Raw genomic sequence first — 21,045 nt, 5'->3', positions numbered from 1 at the left:
TACGTTTTACAAATAATAACCATGTGTATACATATATAGCATTCATATTGTATATTTTAAAATAGCATGATTCAGTAAAAATTCTAATAATTATATATTAATTATATATTAATTATAGTTTTTAATGAATCGTGCTATTTTAAAATGTACAATGTTCCGTGTGCAAATTCAGAAATTAATTCATATTTAATACTGTCCCCATATGGGTATTACTGAGGCATCCAAAATAAAGGTTTGCTAAATTCAAACTTTTTTAGGATATAGTTAGGATAGTATAACTTAGGCTGCCCACTTACAACCCGTATAGGACCCAGTTTGAATTTTACTTTTATTCCAAGATAATACTTTAAAAGTATGTTTAAATAAAAATTTTTTTCTTTCAAAAATAAGCAAATTTTAACTAAATAATTCCGTAAATTTAAAAAAATTATTTTTTACAGAGAAAGAACTTCTACTTCTCGTTTTAACTCATTAAAGTCCACGACCAGACCAGCAAAAATAGCTAAAAAAGTAACACTTAGAAATAGGATTAAAACGTAGAAAAACATTAACATAAAAAGCATGTTTGAAAAATTAATTTTGCAACCTATTTGTTTATAACAACTATAACAATTAAGAAAGCATCATATGTTTCTTTAATCATTTTTCCCATTGAATCAATCAGGGTAGTTTTTCTTTACAGTCAATTTTTAATAATTTGTCTATAATAACTAATTTGCAAAATTGACTTTAACGTGCTCTTTACGTCAATAATGTTTTTTCGTATTCAGGTCCTATATCTAATTGTTCTTTGGCTACTTTTGCCAGTCTGAGCAGGAACAGATTTTAATTATTTATATAGTTTATTCTTTGCACAAAATATAAATAGTTTAAGAAAGATATATTTCTGTAGTAATTTTTTCCGTAGAATTGATTGGCGCATAAAGTTTTTCTCTACAGTCAATTTTTAATAAATTGTTTATAACAATTAGTTGCAAAATTAATTTCTGTAACGTGTTTTTTACGTCAATAATGTTCTTTATGCTTCGGTACTATTTCCAATTGTTATTTTTTTTTACTATCTTTACTGGTCTGGCCATGGACAAAAACAAGTTTTAATTATTTATATAGTTTATTATAAAAATATCTAAGGCTAAATAATCAAAGAGCTAGTGAGTATCCGCGCGGTACTCAACATGCAAATTGCATATTTAAATCAGCTTCACTTCAAATCCTTCAAATATAACTTTTTTATTAACAATATTCCAAGTGTACAATTAGTTCAGTGATAGCGTGTATTAGGTTACTGTTCCGAAAATCTTAGGTTCGAATCTTGCCGATGCGATTTCAAAGTTGTAAAATAATGCGTAATTGTATTTAGTGTTAAAAATCTTATATGCAAAACAATGAATACAGATTAAGCTATAAGAATAACATCTATTAAAAAAAAAATATATATATATATTTTTTTTTTACAAAAATTAAAAAATAGACGGGCGCAAGGTAAAATTTTTGGCCCAAGTTTGAAAACTACTGCAGGCGTGAGTGCTTATGAGTGCTACATGATTATTTTGTACTCATAGCCGAATATACATATTTACACCTCAAATTTACACACAAGACGTTTTTACTACTCAAAAATACTCAAACTATACGTTATTACTACTCCGATATACTCATATGCAATCCGCTTTAAGCACTCATTTTTTCGGTAAAGTTCCTGTTTGAGGAAAAATAAGTGCTAAAAACGGGTCATACTCATCGAGCAAATTGCACGTTTTCACTACTCAAATTAACTGTTTTCGAGGGTTAAAAACAAGCTAAAAACAATGAAATATTTTTGCAAGGGTATTGTCATATACATCACATTTACTTAAAAATGTTTGAAAATATAAAAATATGAAAATATGCAAAAAATTAATTAACTAATTAACTAATTGATTAATAACTTACTTTCTAATTTATCTTTTTACTTTCTAACTTATCTTCCAACAGTAACAATTAAAATCCATTTTTGAAAAATCCAAGATTTACTTACGAAAATCGCCTGTCTGTTACACAATAGTCTCTATGTCAATTTGTTTTATGACGTATAAACTATAACACTAGTAAACAACACTTTTTTTTACTTCATACACTTTATTTAACTTATTAAAATATATTTAAATCCATTCTAGGACCACATTTTAATGTCATATTTACTTTTGCTTTTTCCTCAAATATTTCAATTTTCACAAATTTTCCATGATTTTTTCATGATTATCTAAAAAACTGGACTGATGAAGCAAAACGGCTTACAAATTCGTATTCAACAACCAAAAATTTATAAGAAACGCCTATTCTGGTTTGAGATAACCATCAAACATTTTTTTTGTTGTCCTGTGTTATGTTTTATAACAGATTTTTTAATAAACTGTAATAGAATAGATTTATTGTTTCACATTAAAAAATTTTTTAATGTGAAACAATAAATCTATTCTATTACAGTTTATAAAATATTTTGTGACAAATACAGTAATATGCAATAATTTCCGATAAAAGATTTTCATGTATAATTATTTGCGTTTTTTTTTCTTAAATTGGCACGAGACGCGACCGCGCTTCTTGATAAATCATTAAACAAATTGTCTCAGATCTCATGTAACACCCATTAATGGCAAACTTCTAAGATCATTTCAAAACAAAAATTCTAATATCAAAATGTTGAGACTATAATAGTTTTTAAATAAGAAGGTTTAAAGTTGGCAAATTAAACTGTCCAAAATCCACGCGTTCCAATTTGACACAACATGCCGTGAAGATATACGTAAAATCAATATGAAAAATAAGTAATCATATTTAGACACACCTTTACTACTGTACAATGTGCCATATTTAAACGCGCAATTTTTGGACAGTTTGATTTGCCAACTTTAAACTCTTTTTATTTAAAAACTACTGTAGTCTTGACATTGCAAGAATTTTCGTCTCAAAATTATTTTAGGAGACTACCATTAACGGGTGTCACGTGAGATTTGGGACACTCTACATAACAAGCACATGTAAATATATATCTAAATGTGTGATTACATACATTTATATATGGTAAGAGATATTATATAATCGTGTATAAACACATAAATTGTTACACACACACACGCGCACACGCGCGCGCGCACACACACATATACACACACACACACACACATAATGAGAAATTAATGTGTCATTATCTATAAAAATTAGACAATGTATATAAAATTATAAAAAATATATATAAATGTATATAAATATGTAATAGAATTATATACATTTTTACATAATTTTACATAATTAAATATGATTATGTATAAAAAAAATTCTTTATTGGAAAAGTATTATTTTTAATAATCATTTATGAAATATTGTCATTTAAATCGTACTTAAATATGAACAAGGAACAAAATAAAATAAAAGAATGTTAAATTAAAAATTAAAATTGCATAAGCTTATGGCAATCTTCTGCATATATGTATGTATTCCGATTTATCTCAAAGCCTAATTTATTCTACACTGAGTGAAAAAGTTATTAAATTTTAATGAACATTTGTTTGAATACTTGCAATGAAATATTTATTAAATGTAAGATCAATATTTCTTTAGTACAAGAATTAAGAGCAAAACTTTAGTACAAGAATAAAAGTTATTAATGTAATTTGACTGTTATTTATTTATTGAATAAATATTATGTATTGTAAGTAAATATTTTATTGCAAGTATTCAAATAAATTTTTCTTTCAAAGTATTTAAAAAAAGTTTATTAATCATTTAAAATACTCTTCTGCTGAATATGCTAATAAACATCCGGAGTTATTTTGTTCCTATTAAATGTTGAAGAGAAAAGGAGGAATGTATCACAGTTAAAAGTATCACAGTTCAAAAAAAACAAAACAAGTACATAATTTGGTGGAAAGCAAATACAAGGATCAAATATCGAACCTCTTTCGGCATCCGATTATTACGTCTATTTTATTTACGTCTATTTTATTTTCGCTAATGTAACGCGATATTCAGATGCGATGAGTAAGATCAACGATTGAGGAAACAACACGCTTATTATAAATTTATTCGCGTTGTTTGAAATTTCTTTTCTCTGGAAACAAGATAAATATATATTCAGACAGGAAAAAGACAAAGCAAAAATTCTAAGTGCAAGAAGTGCAAGCAATGCGAACAGATTATATCATACCGATTTAAACAATCCTTGAACACGTGGCTGGCGTCATGCGTGGCTAGTAATTTGGCTAAGTTTTCTGAAATTGTATCGACGAAGAAAGAAAGAGACAGACACGGCGGTGAAAAAGAAAGAAAAAAATGAAAAAGATAAGAAAAGTGCGGAACACCGGCTAATCAATCTTAGAGATCGGCCGACTGATCGCGACGTCGGGCGTAAACTAAGGAGGCGACACCGTATATACTCGGCGACTCTGGAAACGAGACAGGCAGACAGACCAAAAAGTTCCAAGCGCCAAGGAACGAGGCACTAGGCACTGATGACTCATACAAAAATGTGTAAGTTAAACTCCGGCATGGAGGTCAAGAGAATCGGCCAATCGTAATCGAGAATTTCGAAATAATAGATTTATTTTCTTTGGAACTCTTGATCATGATTGGCTAATTCATACAAGTTCTATTGCTTACGTTTTTATATATCTCATCTAATGCCGAAAGAGAGAGAGAGAGAGAGAGAGAGAGAGAGAGAAAGAGAGACATTAACGAAGGAGAAAAAGAAGTGACGAAAAGAACAGATGAAAGAGAAGAGGAAAGGGATACATGGAAAGATAGAAGCGGTGATAACGACAGACCGGCGTGTGAATAGTCACGACGTATCGCACACGCACGCATAAATTTGGATCACGTGGCGACTCGCAGTTTATTTCTACGGCCGTAAGAGACAGTATCGTGTTGATGCCGAAAACGCAAGCAAAACGAGATCATGGTACATGAAAAGGGAAGAGAGAGAAAACTCACAAAAGAAAAAGATTCGTGAAATCGCGGGGTTATCTTCAAAAAATTCAAAGAGTCAAATTGGATCTTACTGAAATCGAAATTCTTATAGAAGAAAGCTGTATATGAAGTACCTATAATACCGATTGTTGTAGAAAGCTTTTAGAAAGATTTAAATCTTTTACATTTCATATACAACATTGTTGATAGCACATAAAATTAATTTAGTTACGTTAAAAGTTATATGAATAAAAAATTAACTCAGTTAAAGTTACATTAAAATTAAATTAAGTAAGTTAAAATAAAAGTTAATTTTCAAAATCATTTACATAAAATTAGAATATTATAATTTTTAAAATTGCGTTATTCTAAATAACAAACAATTATAATATAAATTATCAAATAAAGTTTTTCTTTTATTTACAATTTAAGTTTATATGAAGTAAAAAAGAAATATTGTTTTTTATATATAGATATATATTCTTTCACAATTTTTTTACATTTTGTAATTAAATTATTAAAAATACGATTTCACGTATAATGCAAAATATAACCTTACATATAATATATCGATAAAATATAATCCTATTAAAATTTATCATTATTAAAGTGGTTATTAAATTTAAATAAGAGCGTTATTTAAAAATAATGATCGGTTTACTTTCGTAGTAAGTTATCAAATTGCAAACCATCTGCACTAAAAACATTTATTTTACAAGTGCTGATAATGGTACTGATGTATTATACTGTCATTTATAAAACAGATAAAAAAAATGGACGTAGAAAAAAATTAATAAGTTAATGTTTAAAAATAACTAGTTAAAGTTAAAAATTAAAACATTTAATACTAATTAAAGTTAAAAGTTATTAACTTTTTAACTAGTTACTACCCAAACCCGATATATGTGTGTGTGTGTGTGTGTGTGTGTGTATATATATATATATATACACTACTCAAAAGAAAATAGGGAACACTTTCCAGACACCAAAAATTAGGCTATTTTCAAATGACTGTAACTCGGTGAAAAATCATCGTAGATAAAAAATAAAAAAAGCATTTTGAAGCTTGAAGATCCAAATTTAACGCTCTATCAGCAGATTTTCAAAATTCTTTTAACTTCCTTGTCTTATGCAGTAAAAAAGCACACCCTGTTTTGTTCCTTAAAATTTCGTATTTTTGACACTTTGCAGCTCGACCAACAAATTTTTTTCGAACAATTCAAGTAAAGCTTCATAAACTACAACATTTTGCCTACAAAATGCTTTTTTTAAAATTTCTCTACGATTTTTTTTGACCGAGTTACGCTACTTTGAAGCTAAACCTGCATTTTTTACAAATGATATCCGTACTCCGTGAAAAATCATCGTAGACAAAAAATCAAAAAACCATTTTAAAGCTCGAAGTTCCAGCTTTAACATGCTGTTAATGGTTTTCAAAATTTTCTCAATTTCTAGTACTATGCCCCAAAAAAGATACACTGTTTTTTCCTTAAAATAACGTATTTTTAACAGCCTGTAGCTCAATAAAAAAATTTTTCTCGACAAATCCAATGCAAGTGCCATAAAGTATGACATTTTCTCTACAAAATGCTTTTTTTAAAGTTTTTCTACGATTTTTTTTGACCGAGTTACAAGACTTTGAAGATATACATTTTTTACAGTACATTTTTCCGAAAAATGACGTCTACCGCCGACATTAGCATTACCCAATGTGCACCACGTGGAGGTTGTCGGTCGGATTTTTGCACATCGTGTGTGTGTATGTGATGTGTGTGTGTGTGTGTGTGTGTGTGTATGTAGTCACAGCAGAGATAGGACCCGCAGTTCGTCACTTCTGCAGTATTTAATGACTCCAAACCCTCTCTGCTGTGTGTGTATGCGCTCGCGCGCATGAGAGTTCAATAGTGTGTATTTCCTCCTCTCTGATCAATTACTGCTTGCAAGCGTTCTCGCATATTTATACATCTTGCAATACGATCTTGCGGAATGTTGTGCCAAATTTCCGTTAAAATTTCTCCCAATTCTTCTAAATTTCGCGGCTGTTCCTCGCGACGCCTTAATCGTCGTTCCATTTCATCCCAAATGTGCTCGATTGGATTTAAGTCCGGGCTATTGGCGGGATGATTTAACAGTCTAATTGCGTGTCGTTGAAAAAAACGTCGCGTTATATTCGCCGTATGAGGTCGAGCGTTGTCCTGCATAAAAATAAAGTTCCGACAGGTTCGATTTAATAGCAAAACGTGTGGTCGTAGAATATCGTTGATATAACGAACACCCGTCGTGCATCGCCAAGTACGTTATCAATTTGCGCGCGATCACATAAATTGGACCGCTAGGGATTGGAGAAATGTATATTTCTCCGACGAATCACGTTTTTGCCTTTATGGCAATGATGCTCGTATACGTACTTGGCGTCGACGAAATGAACGCTATGATCGACGTTGCGTTATGCCAATACGATCCTACAATGGCGGTTCCGTGATGGTGTGGGGGTGTATATCACTTACAAGACGAAGTGATCTAGTGATCCTGCCACCTCCGGCAATGACGGGTGTTCGTTATATCAACGATATTCTACGACCACACGTTTTGCTATTAAATCGAACCTGTCGGAACTTTATTTTTATGCAGGACAACGCTCGACCTCATACGGCGAATATAACGCGACGTTTTTTTCAACGACACGCAATTAGACTGTTAAATCATCCCGCCAATAGCCCGGACTTAAATCCAATCGAGCACATTTGGGATGAAATGGAACGACGATTAAGGCGTCGCGAGGAACAGCCGCGAAATTTAGAAGAATTGGGAGAAATTTTAACGGAAATTTGGCACAACATTCCGCAAGATCGTATTGCAAGATGTATAAATATGCGAGAACGCTTGCAAGCAGTAATTGATCAGAGAGGAGGAAATACACACTATTGAACTCTCATGCGCGCGAGCGCATACACACACAGCAGAGAGGGTTTGGAGTCATTAAATACTGCAGAAGTGACGAACTGCGGGGTCCTTATCTCTGCTGTGATACATACATACACACACACACACACACACACACACACTCACATACACACACACGATGTGCAAAAATCCGACCGACAACCTCCACGTGGTGCACATTGGGTAATGCTAATGTCGGCGGTAGACGTCATTTTTCGGAAAAATGTACTGTAAAAAATGTATATCTTCAAAGTCTTGTAACTCGGTCAAAAAAAATCGTAGAGAAAACTTTAAAAAAAGCATTTTGTAGAGAAAATGTCATACTTTATGGCACTTGCATTGGATTTGTCGAGAAAAATTTTTTTATTGAGCTACAGGCTGTTAAAAATACGTTATTTTAAGGAAAAAACAGTGTATCTTTTTTGGGGCATAGTACTAAGAAATTGAGAAAATTTTTGAAAACCATTAACAGCATGTTAAAGCTGGAACTTCGAGCTTTAAAATGGTTTTTTGATTTTTTGTCTACGATGATTTTTCACGGAGTACGGATATCATTTGTAAAAAATGCAGGTTTAGCTTCAAAGTAGCGTAACTCGGTCAAAAAAAATCGTAGAGAAATTTTAAAAAAAGCATTTTGTAGGCAAAATGTTGTAGTTTATGAAGCTTTACTTGAATTGTTCGAAAAAAATTTGTTGGTCGAGCTGCAAAGTGTCAAAAATACGAAATTTTAAGGAACAAAACAGGGTGTGCTTTTTTACTGCATAAGACAAGGAAGTTAAAAGAATTTTGAAAATCTGCTGATAGAGCGTTAAAGTTGGATCTTCAAGCTTCAAAATGCTTTTTTTATTTTTTATCTACGATGATTTTTCACCGAGTTACAGTCATTTGAAAATAGCCTAATTTTTGGTGTCTGGAAAGTGTTCCCTATTTTCTTTTGAGTAGTGTATATAGAAATGTTTCTAAAATCTAACACATGCAACAAATTTTAAAATGTTAAAATGTGCAAACTTTCTGCTTATTATGTTAACATGCCCAAACACAAAATACGCTTTGTTGCTTTCATCGACTGCACGAGCGCAAATTTTTTAAATCCACTCCTAACGTGTTGCTTTTGTCAATTAAATGTATTAAAAAAATTTTCTAAATCTTTGCGGCATATGTTAAGCCATAAGGATTTGAAAAATTTTTGCTCATTATTTATATAACAAAAGTAAGAATGTACGCAAACAAATTTTTATTCAAATTAAGAGAATGACTACTCTGGTGGAAATTTTTGCAGAAACCAAAAAATTAACAGAGACATCACTAAACATTTTTTGAAATTTCTCTACATTTTAGAACATTTTTCTGCAAAATTTTAGTACTATTTTAGCATAACTTTAACATAATTTTCATATTAAAGTAATCATAAAAATTTAAATTTATTTCAAATTTAAATAAATTTTAATAAAATTATTAAAATTGTTTTATTTTTTTAATTTTTTTTTACTTTAGAGTCTAATTTTGGGGTCTTGCTTTAAAAAAATTTTTTCATAAAATGAAATAGTTTATTCAAGAAATTAACTAGCAGGCCAAGATGGTCATAGCAAGATCTTTGTGCTGAAATAATATCAAAATAAATTAAAGCATATAAAAATATTATTTTAGCAGCAAAATCTTGCTAAATCTGACCGTTTCAGTCTCTTGGTTAATTTCTTAAATACAACATACGATCGTATATTTACATATATAGTTTACCCGTTGGCCTTTAAAGAAGTTCTTTAATCTCGTTGTTGTGAAAAATATTAATACGTGCCTCGATGATCGAACTGGTTAAAACACCCTTCCGGATAATTGGAAGGTTAAGTTCAAACTGGTCAAGGTAATATTTTTCTCAACAAATTTTTCACTTTTTTTGGGGTGGAGAGATTTTAGAGATGCAAGTTACATCATTATTATTAGATTGATTTCCAATTCAATTATGTTTTAAATTAAAAGAACTGTATTTGAAACCAAAAGTAACAGCGCGCAGTTCAAAATAAATTGAAGAACAAAAATATTATTTCAGCACGAAGATCTTGCTATGACTGTCTCGGCCCCTTAATTAATTTTTTTAATACAACATACGGGTGTATATCTACATATATAAAACAGTTTTATTAAAGAAAAATACTCTTATAATTTTTACTCAAGATGAAAAATGAAAAATCATGTGATATTGCGCTTTTTATTCTTTATTTTTTTACTTACGAGTAATAGAGAATTCACGTAACCACCTAATGATTATAGTGTCGCGTATTAATTATGGTAACTTCCACAACTTTTAATTTTCACATATTTTAATATTTGTAACAAAATATTAGAAAAATTTCTTTAAAGAAATATCACTAATTTTGCAAATAATTTTTCGTAAAATTTTAGTTTAATTTTGTACCTCTGAAAAGTAAGCACCCCATTTTCAAGATTTCAATATAGGTAATAGAGTTCCGGCTTTTCCCCATAGAGTTTTAGAGTTTGTAACACACTTCGAAAAGAGTTCTGACAATTTAGACGCAAAAAATAGGAAATCGAAGATTTGGGGTGTCAGCTTCACGTTTTTACAATTCGAAAATTAAATGTAACTTTTTTTATTTCAGAAACAAAATAAATTATAATACTTTCTAACAAAAAAAATCTAAAGAAAATATAATAAATATTTTTCTTCTCCACAAAAAAAATTTTTCGTTATCGACGTTGTAGTTTTAAAATGCAAAAAAAAATATTTCAGAATTCTAGGAATTCTGTTGAGGGTTTTGAATAGGTTCTGATGAGTTCTATCAAAAATTTTAATGACAAAAATCTGTAGAATTAAAGACGAAAATATTACGGCTGGCAGGTGTCGACTTTATATTTTTGAAATGTAAAAAAAATTATTAAGAGTTCTGGGAGTTCTGTTGAGAGTTCTGGGTAGCGAGAATTCTGTCAAAAATTCTTATGACAAAAATATGTAAGGTTGAAATTTTTACTGACAATCGCAAGTGCCAACTTTATATTTTTGAAGTGTAAAAAAATTTTCAAGGGTTTTAAAGTTATGGGTAGCGCTCAAAGAGTTCTAACGAGTATCTTTAATATTCGATGCACTAAAATTAAAATTAAGAGAGTTCTAGCAATTTTTTTTTCTTTCAATCAAAATTTTTATTTCACTCGGAAACAAAAATATTTTATATATATATATATATTTTTTTTTTTAGTTCTGGACAGCGCTACAAGAGTTTTATCAAAAAGTATTATAACTTATTTCGCTTCTGCTTGAAATAATAAAGTTACATTTTTGACAACAATGAAAAAATCAAGGGCTAATGAGTATCATAATGTGGTCGATAACGCGTACAAAATTTTTTAATTCAAATTATTTAAATATTATGCTGATCCGAAGTGGGACCAAAACATTCAAGAATATTTCAATAATTTGAATAAAAAGATTTTGTACGCTCTATCAACCGCGCTGTGACTCTAATTAGCCCTTGATTTTTTTCATTTTTGACAATTTCAAAAATTTAACATTATTATTTTTACATTTTTAAATTGTAAAAACGTGAAGATGGCACCCCAAATCGTCATTTTCTATTTTCTTACGTCTAATGTCAAAACTCACTTCAAAATATGTCAGATACTTTAGCACTCTATTACCTATATTGAAATTTTAAACATGGGATGCTAACTTTACAGAGGTTAATTTCACAGAATTTTTGATGACTATTCAACAACTTAAAACTTTTCAACAAAACTAAAAGACAATTTTTAACATTTTCTAAAAAATATTATTTTTCAAAGAAATTTCAGTCTAATTCTATAAAAGTTTCATAAAATTTTCAGCAAATTTAACAATTTGAGTAAAAACTATTTTTAGCAAAGGTGTCAAATTTCAATAAATTTTCAGAGAAGTTTTAGCTAATCTCAGAAAAATTTTTGAATAAATTTGAGGAGAAATGTTACCCAAGTAGCAAAATGACGTAAAAATAAAAGCAAATTTTGTTTATAGAATGACCAATGTGACGTTATTTAATACATCGTGAGAGACCTAAAAATGACGTCGTGATGTTACAGCCACCGGACATCATTTTCTGACGTTATATTGACAACAAAATAAGACCAGCATGTTAACGTCAGTTTTAGACACAGGTAACAATCTCAACAAACAAAATGACATAAATTAATCTAATAGCCAAATCGGACGGCAGCACGAATTGCTAATTTATGATTCACATTATGTTGGCAAAAGTCAGGCAGAAGCCAAGCATGATTTGCTGTTTCAGCTAATATTAACAGAAAAACAGCAAAATCCGAGCAAGCACTGCGTCATGACATGTTAAAAGAATTGTAGCAAAAAGTGCAGCAAAACTTATCGACATAAAAAAAACAGAAATCGAACACACGGTGTCGTCATAACATGACGGCAGAAACGCGGCAGATGTAGAACACGGTCTGCTTCATCAGTTCTTGACGGCAAAATCGCAGCAGAAATCGAGTACAGCGTGTCGTCATGACATAAGCGAAAACGCGACGGGCATAAAACGTGATTTTATTAATCAGTTATTTGATGGCAAAATCGCAACCAATATTGAACATAATCTGTCATCAGATGTAATTAACAAAATTAAAGCAAAAATTCAACAATTAAGAAGTGACATATATATAATTAATAATTTTTAATAAAAATTTTTTAATTAAAATTTAACTTTAATGAGAAATTGAGAAAATAAGTATAAACGTTACGTAATATGTTGAAGGCGTTTTTGTTTAATCTGTGTTGTCACATAATCGGTTGAATATTTTTCTATTCTAAAATAAGTTTTGTTATTAAAACATTTCCTAAATTATATTGTATCATTGTATCAATAAAATTCAAATTAATGAACGTTATTTATTGATTCTACGAACATTTTTTTCAGTGTAAGATTCATTCCATTATTTTAAGACACAAAATATTTGTCATAATCTAAAATTAAAATACGAAGAAAAATTAAAACATAGTTTTAAGTTTAAAATATTTTGAAAAATATAACATAACAACCGAATCTATATATACTCATAAAAAATAAGAAATATGTAGAGATAAATAAAATTTTTATGGACAAATAATCAAAGGGCTAATGAAAATGTTTGCGCGGTACTCAACACGCAAGTTTTTTACTGTTCAAATCAGCTTCACTTCAAATATAACTTTTTAACAATATCACAAGTGTGCAATTAACTTAGGTGTTAGCATACTAGGTTACCGTTTCGAAATCGTAGGTTCAAATCCCGCCGATGCGTTTTTAGATATAAAATAATGCGTAATTGTAATTAGTGAAATAAAATATATGCAAAACAACAGATGCAAATTAAACTATAAAAATAAAAATAATATCTGTTAAAAAACTAAAAAAAGATTTTTTATATATTGGTGTCACGTCACATTGTGCTCGATTTTTGCCGTGTTTCTGCTAATATATCATAATGGCAAGGTATGCTTCAGTCCTGCTATGATTCAGTTGTTATCTTATGCTAACCTATTAAAACGGCAAAAACTAAGCTTAAAGACGACACAGTGGATAGGAATCTGCTCTGTACTCATGATTGAATTTGCTGGCATACTGTCGACATACTGCTAACATTTTGCTATCTGGGTATGTTTCAATAACGCCTTATAGACATCAAAGATGTTATTAAAATGTAATTTGAGGGAGCGTCTCGTTTATTAACCATTATGATGATTTTATAATATTTTTATTTCTTTTTTACAAAATTTATAAAAAGTTTTATGATATCGAATAATTCCGATCGGAATTCATTCCGAACAGTTTCATTAGAGAAAGTCTTATAATACCTATTCAAGATGGTCATTCAATTAAATTTTAGTGAAATTGCTCAAATTGTCTTTTTTTTCAATCCGGAGTCCAATTTTGAGCTTTTGGGCAACTCATCTTCAAAAAAAATTCTTGTTAAGACAAGAATGAAAGATTATGTAATGCTAGAAGGGGGGTCATACCCAGTGCTCGTAGTGGTGAACGCGACGAGCGGCGGCCCCGAGGAGGTAGACGCGACGGTGCCGCGGGGCGGAGTCGGTAACCTCGCCGCGGGGAGAAATGTGGGAAATGTTTGTGACCTTCCCCCTTACTCCCCCTATTAACATGACAAACGGTTGCGCCAACACCGTTGCAACGGCATAGGCCTAGTTTACACCGAGCACTTGATACGCGTACTAACTCGTAATTTTCTATTAAATTATCTTACTTTCGATGATGCGTGTATACCAGATACATATATTTAATTATCTTGATTCATGTTGTACCAGCTTGGTATACTATTCTTTAAATTCATTGCCAAAATTAAGATCATTTAACAGAAAATTACTAGTTAGTACGTGTATCAAGTGCTTGGTGTAAACTAGGCCATGCTGTGGTTCCGGGAGTGAAGCGGGGTTTCCCATCCCCGAACCTAATACACAGTCAGCGGGTCAGCGGGGTGGGCGGTGTCCCCCACTCCTGCTACGTCCAAAGATGGAGACGTCTTGCGCTAAGCATAGGATACTTCCGGAAGTAATACCAATGGCAATTCCCGGGAGCCCGGTCAAAGGCTAAATCTACGACATCCATGGGAGTTTTAGTGGGTAGGGTGTGGACCTCTCCCTGATTAGCTGGGAAAAATCAGGGCTAATACCCACATAACTACCGGTTTGACTTTGGGGATCAGTGATATGCGTAATGCATTTCCCCCATGCCAAAAAAAGATCATGTAATGCTACACTTTTTATTCTATTTCCAGATTTTTTTACGAGACATATGTCTGCCACGACAGCGCTGTAGTCCAGTGCGCTGCACTGCAATTTTAATTTCCATTAAGTTGGAATCGCAAACAGGACTCTCGCTTTTTTAGTGAATACGAGGTGTGTTCAAAAAGTATCGCGAATTTTGTGTTTTTTCAAAAATTATTTATTTATTCATGAATATCTATTTTGTCCCCTTCAAAGTAATCCCCATGAGATATTATACACTTGTGCCAACGGTTTTTCCAATCTTCGAAGCACTTCAAAAAATCATTTTTTTTTATCTTGTTCAGCTCCTCCTTCGATGCCGTCTTTATCTCGTCAAGCGTAGCGTAACGTCGTCCTTTCATGCCTCTTCAGTTTCGGGCCTCTTCAGTTTAGGGAACAAGAAAAAGTCACAGGGGGCCAGATCTGGGGAATACGGTGGCTGCGGCATCATTAGTGTGTTGTTTTTGGCCAAAAAGTAAAGCAATTTACTTAAAAGTAAAGGCAATTTTGGTACGAATTTCGCGGCGACCCGTCTCATGCCCAAATCATTGATAAAAATCGAATGGCACGAGCCAATCGATATGTTTAGGTCCTCAGCAACTTCTCTAACGGTGATTCGACGATTGGCCAATACCATTTTCTCCACTTCATTAATTTTTTCGTCTGTTGTTGAAGTGCTCGGGCGTCCGGCACGCTCTTCGTCGTTCACATCTTCTCGACCTTCTGAGAACATTTTGTACCACCGATAAACGTTGCTTCGGTCCAAGGTAGCTTCTCCGTATGCCACAGTCAACATTCGGAATGCATCCGCGCACTTAATTTCGTTTTTCACACAAAATTTGATACAGGTTCTTTGATCCATTTTTTTGAATAGGTAAAAATCGAAGACGATCCAAAACACGTGCAAGCAAAGCAGCTGTCAACAATTAAGTGAACATTCAAAATGGCCGAGCTTGTTGGCATAAGTGAGAGACATGAGTACCAACATAACGCCACAAAAAGATCGAAATTCGAATATACGTAACCCGCGAAAATTCAAAATTCGCGATACTTTTTGAACACACCTCGTATATACACACTTTTATTTTTAACGTTCGCATGTAAGCACGATTATTCCTGTCGGTTCTAGACTTTGTAGTACAGGCATAATAAAGTTTATATTGTCATATATTCTTAAATACGATAACGTATTTATTGTCGGAAACACAACATCCTACAACCAAATCTCCCACAATTGATGACCTCGTACGTACGTGCAATCGGTGTTGAACTCGTGATTTCGAAACGCCGATTTTGAAGTTAAGGTGACGAGTAACGACAAAGTAACCGCGTGCTAGTTGTTAAAAATTCACGAAGGACGCCAACCGAGCATTCACCGACAAGAAAAAACGGCGATTCATCTGGAATGAGCACAGACCTTCTCGGCGGTCTCTTAACACCATCAGGCATGGCCAACCAGAATCCAACACAGGATCTTACGCAACATCCTGTTATTGTCGGCAACTCTGCCCAAGCTTCCATCTTTTTGGAAGGAGAATCCCATTTTGTGGTTTGCGCAAGTAAAAGCTGCATTTACTCTAGCAAGAATTTCTAGTGAAGATACAAAATTCAGATACGTAATTTTAAATCTCGATAATTACTGCTCTACCGTTTGTCTCGGACATTGTTGCAAATCCTCCACCCGTAAATAAATATCAGACCCTAAAAGAGAGAATAATACTAAAAGGAACTCGCTAATTTTCAAGAAGAAGATAAAGAACTCAAGAAATTATTAGAATTCTTCATCACTTTCCTTTAGAAAACTTTAATGCGATAATAACAAAACGACGCTTTATTGTGACGTTTCAGGAAACAACATTTGTCCCTATGTTCCACAATATCTAAGACGTCGGATCTTCAACGTAGTACACGGTGCGGCACATCCAGGCATCAGATCAACGCAGAAACTGTTAGCACGACATTTTGTGTGGCCTTCGATGCACAAGGATATTGCTACGTGGGTTCGCACATGCTTGGCCTGTCAACGCTGTAAAATTTATCAACATGTGAGAAATACACCTGATCAAATCGCAATCCAAGATGAGCTTTTTCGACACATTCATATGGATAGGACCACTCCAGTCTTCAAGGAATTATAAATTTTGTCTCAGCATCATTGACCGTTTTACCCGGTGGCCTGAAACCATCCCTATCTACGATACATCAGCAGATACTATTATTAAGGCATTCTACTATACATAGATTTCAAGATTCGGAGCACCTTCCACTATTACTACAGATCGTGATTCACAATTTTAATCTTGTTTGTGTGACGCACTCACGCAAATAATTGGATCAAAGAAAGTGCACACCACTGCCTACCATCCTTCATTAAATGGAATGATTGAAAGATGGCATCGGACATTGAAGACTGCAATTACGTGCCATAACAATCCGGAGTAAGTTGACATCTTACCTACAGTTTTGCTAGGACTCAGATCAAGCATTAAAGAGGACATCAAAGTATCTTCTGCGAACTGTTTTATAGAACTACATTACGTATTCCCGGTAAGTTTTTCATTAATGTTTAACCAACTAATGAACCTCGTCTATTTTTAAAAGGTCTCAGACAAACCATGCGTTCAATCAGACCTACTCCTGCGTCTTATCATCACAAAAATAAACTTTTTTATTTCAATAATCTAAACGAATGTAGCCTCGTTTTCGTAAGGGTTGACTCAGTAAAAAAACCCTTGGAGCCTCCCTATGAAGGACCGTATCAGATTCTTCAACGCATCATAGATAAAATATTCGAATTGGATGTGAATGGAAAACCATCTCAACTGAAAGATTAAAACTAGCATATTTTGAAGCACCTTTCTTCAGCCAATCTTCGAGCACGGAACCAACCAGCATCCAACCTACTCTTTGCACATATCCTGGAGCAAAGAAAAAAGTTTATTTCGCGGCTTGATTTCTCAAACCACTTGGAGAGGAGTACTGTAGCGCTTCTATCTGCCACGACGGCGCTGTAGTCCAGTGCGCTGCACTGCAATTTTAATTTCTATTAATAGCGTTTTTTACTGGAAAAACTAATGCGCACTGAGTGTGCACTCGCCGCTGGCAATTGGACGTTTCGGTTCGCGCAATGACGGTACCAACAAAAATGCTCAATTACCTACAGCGAGTGCACATTCAGTGCTCACTAGTTTTCCCAGTGAAAAACGCTATAAATTGTTATCGCAAACAAGACTCCTGCTCTTTCAGTGAATATATACAAACTTTTGTTTTTAACGTTTGCATGTCAGCACAATTATTCCTGTCGGTTCTAGACTTTATAGTACACGCATAATAAAGTTTATATTGTTATATATTCTTAAATACGATAACGTATTCATTGTCGGAGACACAATATCCTACAACTAGATCTCCCACAGACACAAAACTCTTATGTCCATCTAGCGGCATTGTCGCGTACTGCTCGAAAATCTAAATGAACAAAATATTTATAAAAAAACGTTTATAAAATATTATTACAAATATTTATTTTTTATTTATCATAAATATTTACAAAATTATTTTTTAAAATATTTTTGTAAATATTTATTTATTTAAAATAAATATTTTAAAAAATATTTAATAAACACGAGGGCTATTTGAAAAGTTTCCGGCCTTTTTAAGAAAAACATATTTTGAAGCAAAACAAAATTTATTTCTCGACGTAGTCTCCATGCAACTCGATACATTTGGTCCAACGTTTCTCCCATACTTTTAAACCGTCAAAAAAAATTGATTGTCTAAACTTAAAAAATATTGGTTTACAGCGTTTTCCACCTCAGCATTTGACTTATATTTTTTCCCCCGAAAAATTTTTTTAAATTTGGAAACAGAAAAAAGTCGCTGGGAGCTAGATCTGGCGAATAGGGTGGGTGCAAAAGCAATTCAAACTTCAATTTGTTTAATTTTGACATTGCGACTATGGACGTATGAACCCGAGCGTTATCCTGGTGAAACAGGATTTTTTTCTTTGCCAAATGCGGACGTTTTTTCTTAATTATGACCTTCACTTTATCCAGCAATGCAGCGTAGTATTCTCCGTCGATTGTTTCACTCTTTGCAAAGTAATCGATAAGAATTATTTCACGGCTATCCCAAAAAACTGTTGCGATCACTTTTCCTGTAGAGAGAACGACCTTTGCCTTCTTCGAAGTTCCCCTACCGCAATCCACTGCTTTGACTGTTGGTCTCAGACGTATGGTAGTGTACCCAGGTTTTATCGACGGTTATCATTTGCTGGATTTTTTTGATACAGGCTAAGACACTCGCGCGACATGTCCATCCGTATGCGCTTTTGGTCGATCGTTAACAAACGCGGCACCCAGCGCGCGGATAATTTTCTCATATTCAATTCTTGATGTAAAATCTTATGCACCCATTTAGATGATATTCTACAAGCCTCAGCAATATCCTTAACAGTCAATCGACGATCTTCCATTACAGTTTGATGCACTAAATCGATTATTTCGTCAGTTGTAGCGATTTTCGGGCTCCCGAAACGTTCCTCGTCTAAAATGCTCGTACGACCACGTTTGTACTCGGCCACCCAATGTTTGACCGTTGTAAATAAAGAGGAGGCTTCTCCGTATACAGAGTCTAACTTATTTTTTATTTTCTGAGTCTTTTTCCCTTTCAAATGAAGGAATTTTATCACTGCGCGATACTCAATTTTCTCCATTGTTGATAGACAATGTCATCTAACAACTTTAGAAGATTGCCATAGAGAAAGTAATGATCAGAATGACTTCAAATTTTTACGATTTACATATGTCAAGACCATCTATCGGACGGCGAAAAAAATTATTCTCTATAGTTACTTTATGTCGATGAGGCCGGAAACTTTTCAAATGGCTCACGTATTTTAATAATATTTTAGCCGGCATCAATTTAACACGGGAGTAAGATTAAAATCAGGTTATAAATAAATTTTAATATAAATCTAAATAATCAAAGAAGGTCATATGATAAAAAAATTAAAACTTTCTATAATTTATATGTGAACTACATTATATGTTGTGTATCCACTGCTATAAAATTACTGTAATTATTTAAATATCACGTACATTACATTAAATAGCAGTTAACTTTAACTAATTAATTGTTATTTTATTGTTAATCTTATATTTTTAGATTAAAAAGTAAAATACTGTGAGTTATAAAAAAAGTCATTAAAATGATTTTAAAACGTCTTCAAAATGACATCTTTAATTGATCTAAGAAATGACGTTTTATCTATTATTAGTAGTCCATTATTAATCGTTGACGTTATAGATCAAAAGTGGACGTCTCTGTGTCGCCTTTCGACATCAGTCTGCGGGTAATTCAATAGCCTTCCATTTCAATAATCTTTTATCATTTTCGCTGAAAAAATTTACTTTATTGAAATTGTAGCAAAATCTCACCAAATTTTCAACATTTTTGTTGAAATACAATTTTCAAAAAATTTCAGTAAAATTGTTTTATCAGAGTACAACGGTTGAAATCAAGTTAATCATAAAACTTTTTCTAGGGCAGAAACATCAGTGAAAAACAAGGATTCGGATCGAATCGAAATAGAAATCGAAACCGATTATCGGTTCGTAACCACTATTTTAACCAGACCAAAACCAAAACCGAAATCGAAATATTGTGCAGGCTAATGAACCGGAACTGTAACTGGATCGAAAACATTTTTGCGGTTTTTTCGAATCAATTTTTTTTTAAACGTTGTAAAATTTCAATTATAAAAAAAAGTATGACTCAATCAGAATTGTACAAATTAATGAAGTATTGGTCACGCAAGTAAGTGTTGAAAGGCTATTCTCCGGATTAAAATTCGTGCTGTCACCACTAATTATCAGAATAAATATCGATGAAACAATCCTGAAGGAGCAACTATTAGTCAGAGCTGTCGAATTTTTATTAACAAAGATGACACGTTTGTAATCGTACATTTATATTTTTAATGCTACGTATATAGTACATATATGAAGTTGGTTTTAAAAAGTAGTTTTTCTTTCAATTTTTGAACATAAAATAAATACAAAAGAATGAGATCTTTATAATGGTAAAATTACATTTTTAAAGATTTAAAAACTATATTTGAATTTTTCCGATTCTTTTGTAACACCGAAAAAGTTTAAAAATCTCAATTAAACTTTAAGACCGTAAAGGTATTTAATTCTAAGTTTTAGATAAATAGCGATATTACAGAGTGTCCACGGAGATTACTTTTTTATTTTTTTGCATTTATTATAATTTGCGTAAAATTAATGCTATATTTTATAAAAAATTATTAAAAACCACCATTGGCGACACCGCAATTTACTAAGATGAAAAAGCATCAAAAAACAGGAAAGAAATGACCTTGAAAGACCCCGAACTCCTCA

The 21,045-nt window shown here is 32.3% G+C and overlaps 1 protein-coding gene across 9 annotated transcripts in view; it reads right to left on the bottom strand.

Moving 5' to 3' along the window:
• Window positions 1-21,045, bottom strand: part of LOC105198947 (monocarboxylate transporter 10) — a 429,682-nt gene that overhangs the window by 340,944 nt on the left and 67,693 nt on the right. The window contains exon 1 of one of the 9 annotated variants that reach the window (XM_039449918.1): window positions 4,187-4,622. The exons of the other annotated variants lie outside the window; for them this stretch is intronic. The gene's annotated coding sequence lies outside the window, so the exon portion shown is untranslated. Of the gene's footprint in view, window positions 1-4,186; window positions 4,623-21,045 lie in introns of those variants that run through there. 9 annotated transcript variants of the gene reach the window in all.

This window comes from Solenopsis invicta, chromosome 5 (genome assembly GCF_016802725.1).
Source record: "Solenopsis invicta isolate M01_SB chromosome 5, UNIL_Sinv_3.0, whole genome shotgun sequence".
Lineage (NCBI taxonomy): Eukaryota > Metazoa > Arthropoda > Insecta > Hymenoptera > Formicidae > Solenopsis > Solenopsis invicta.
The sequence above is the reverse complement of the archived record's forward strand: the minus strand, read 5'-3'. Positions and strand labels throughout refer to the sequence as shown.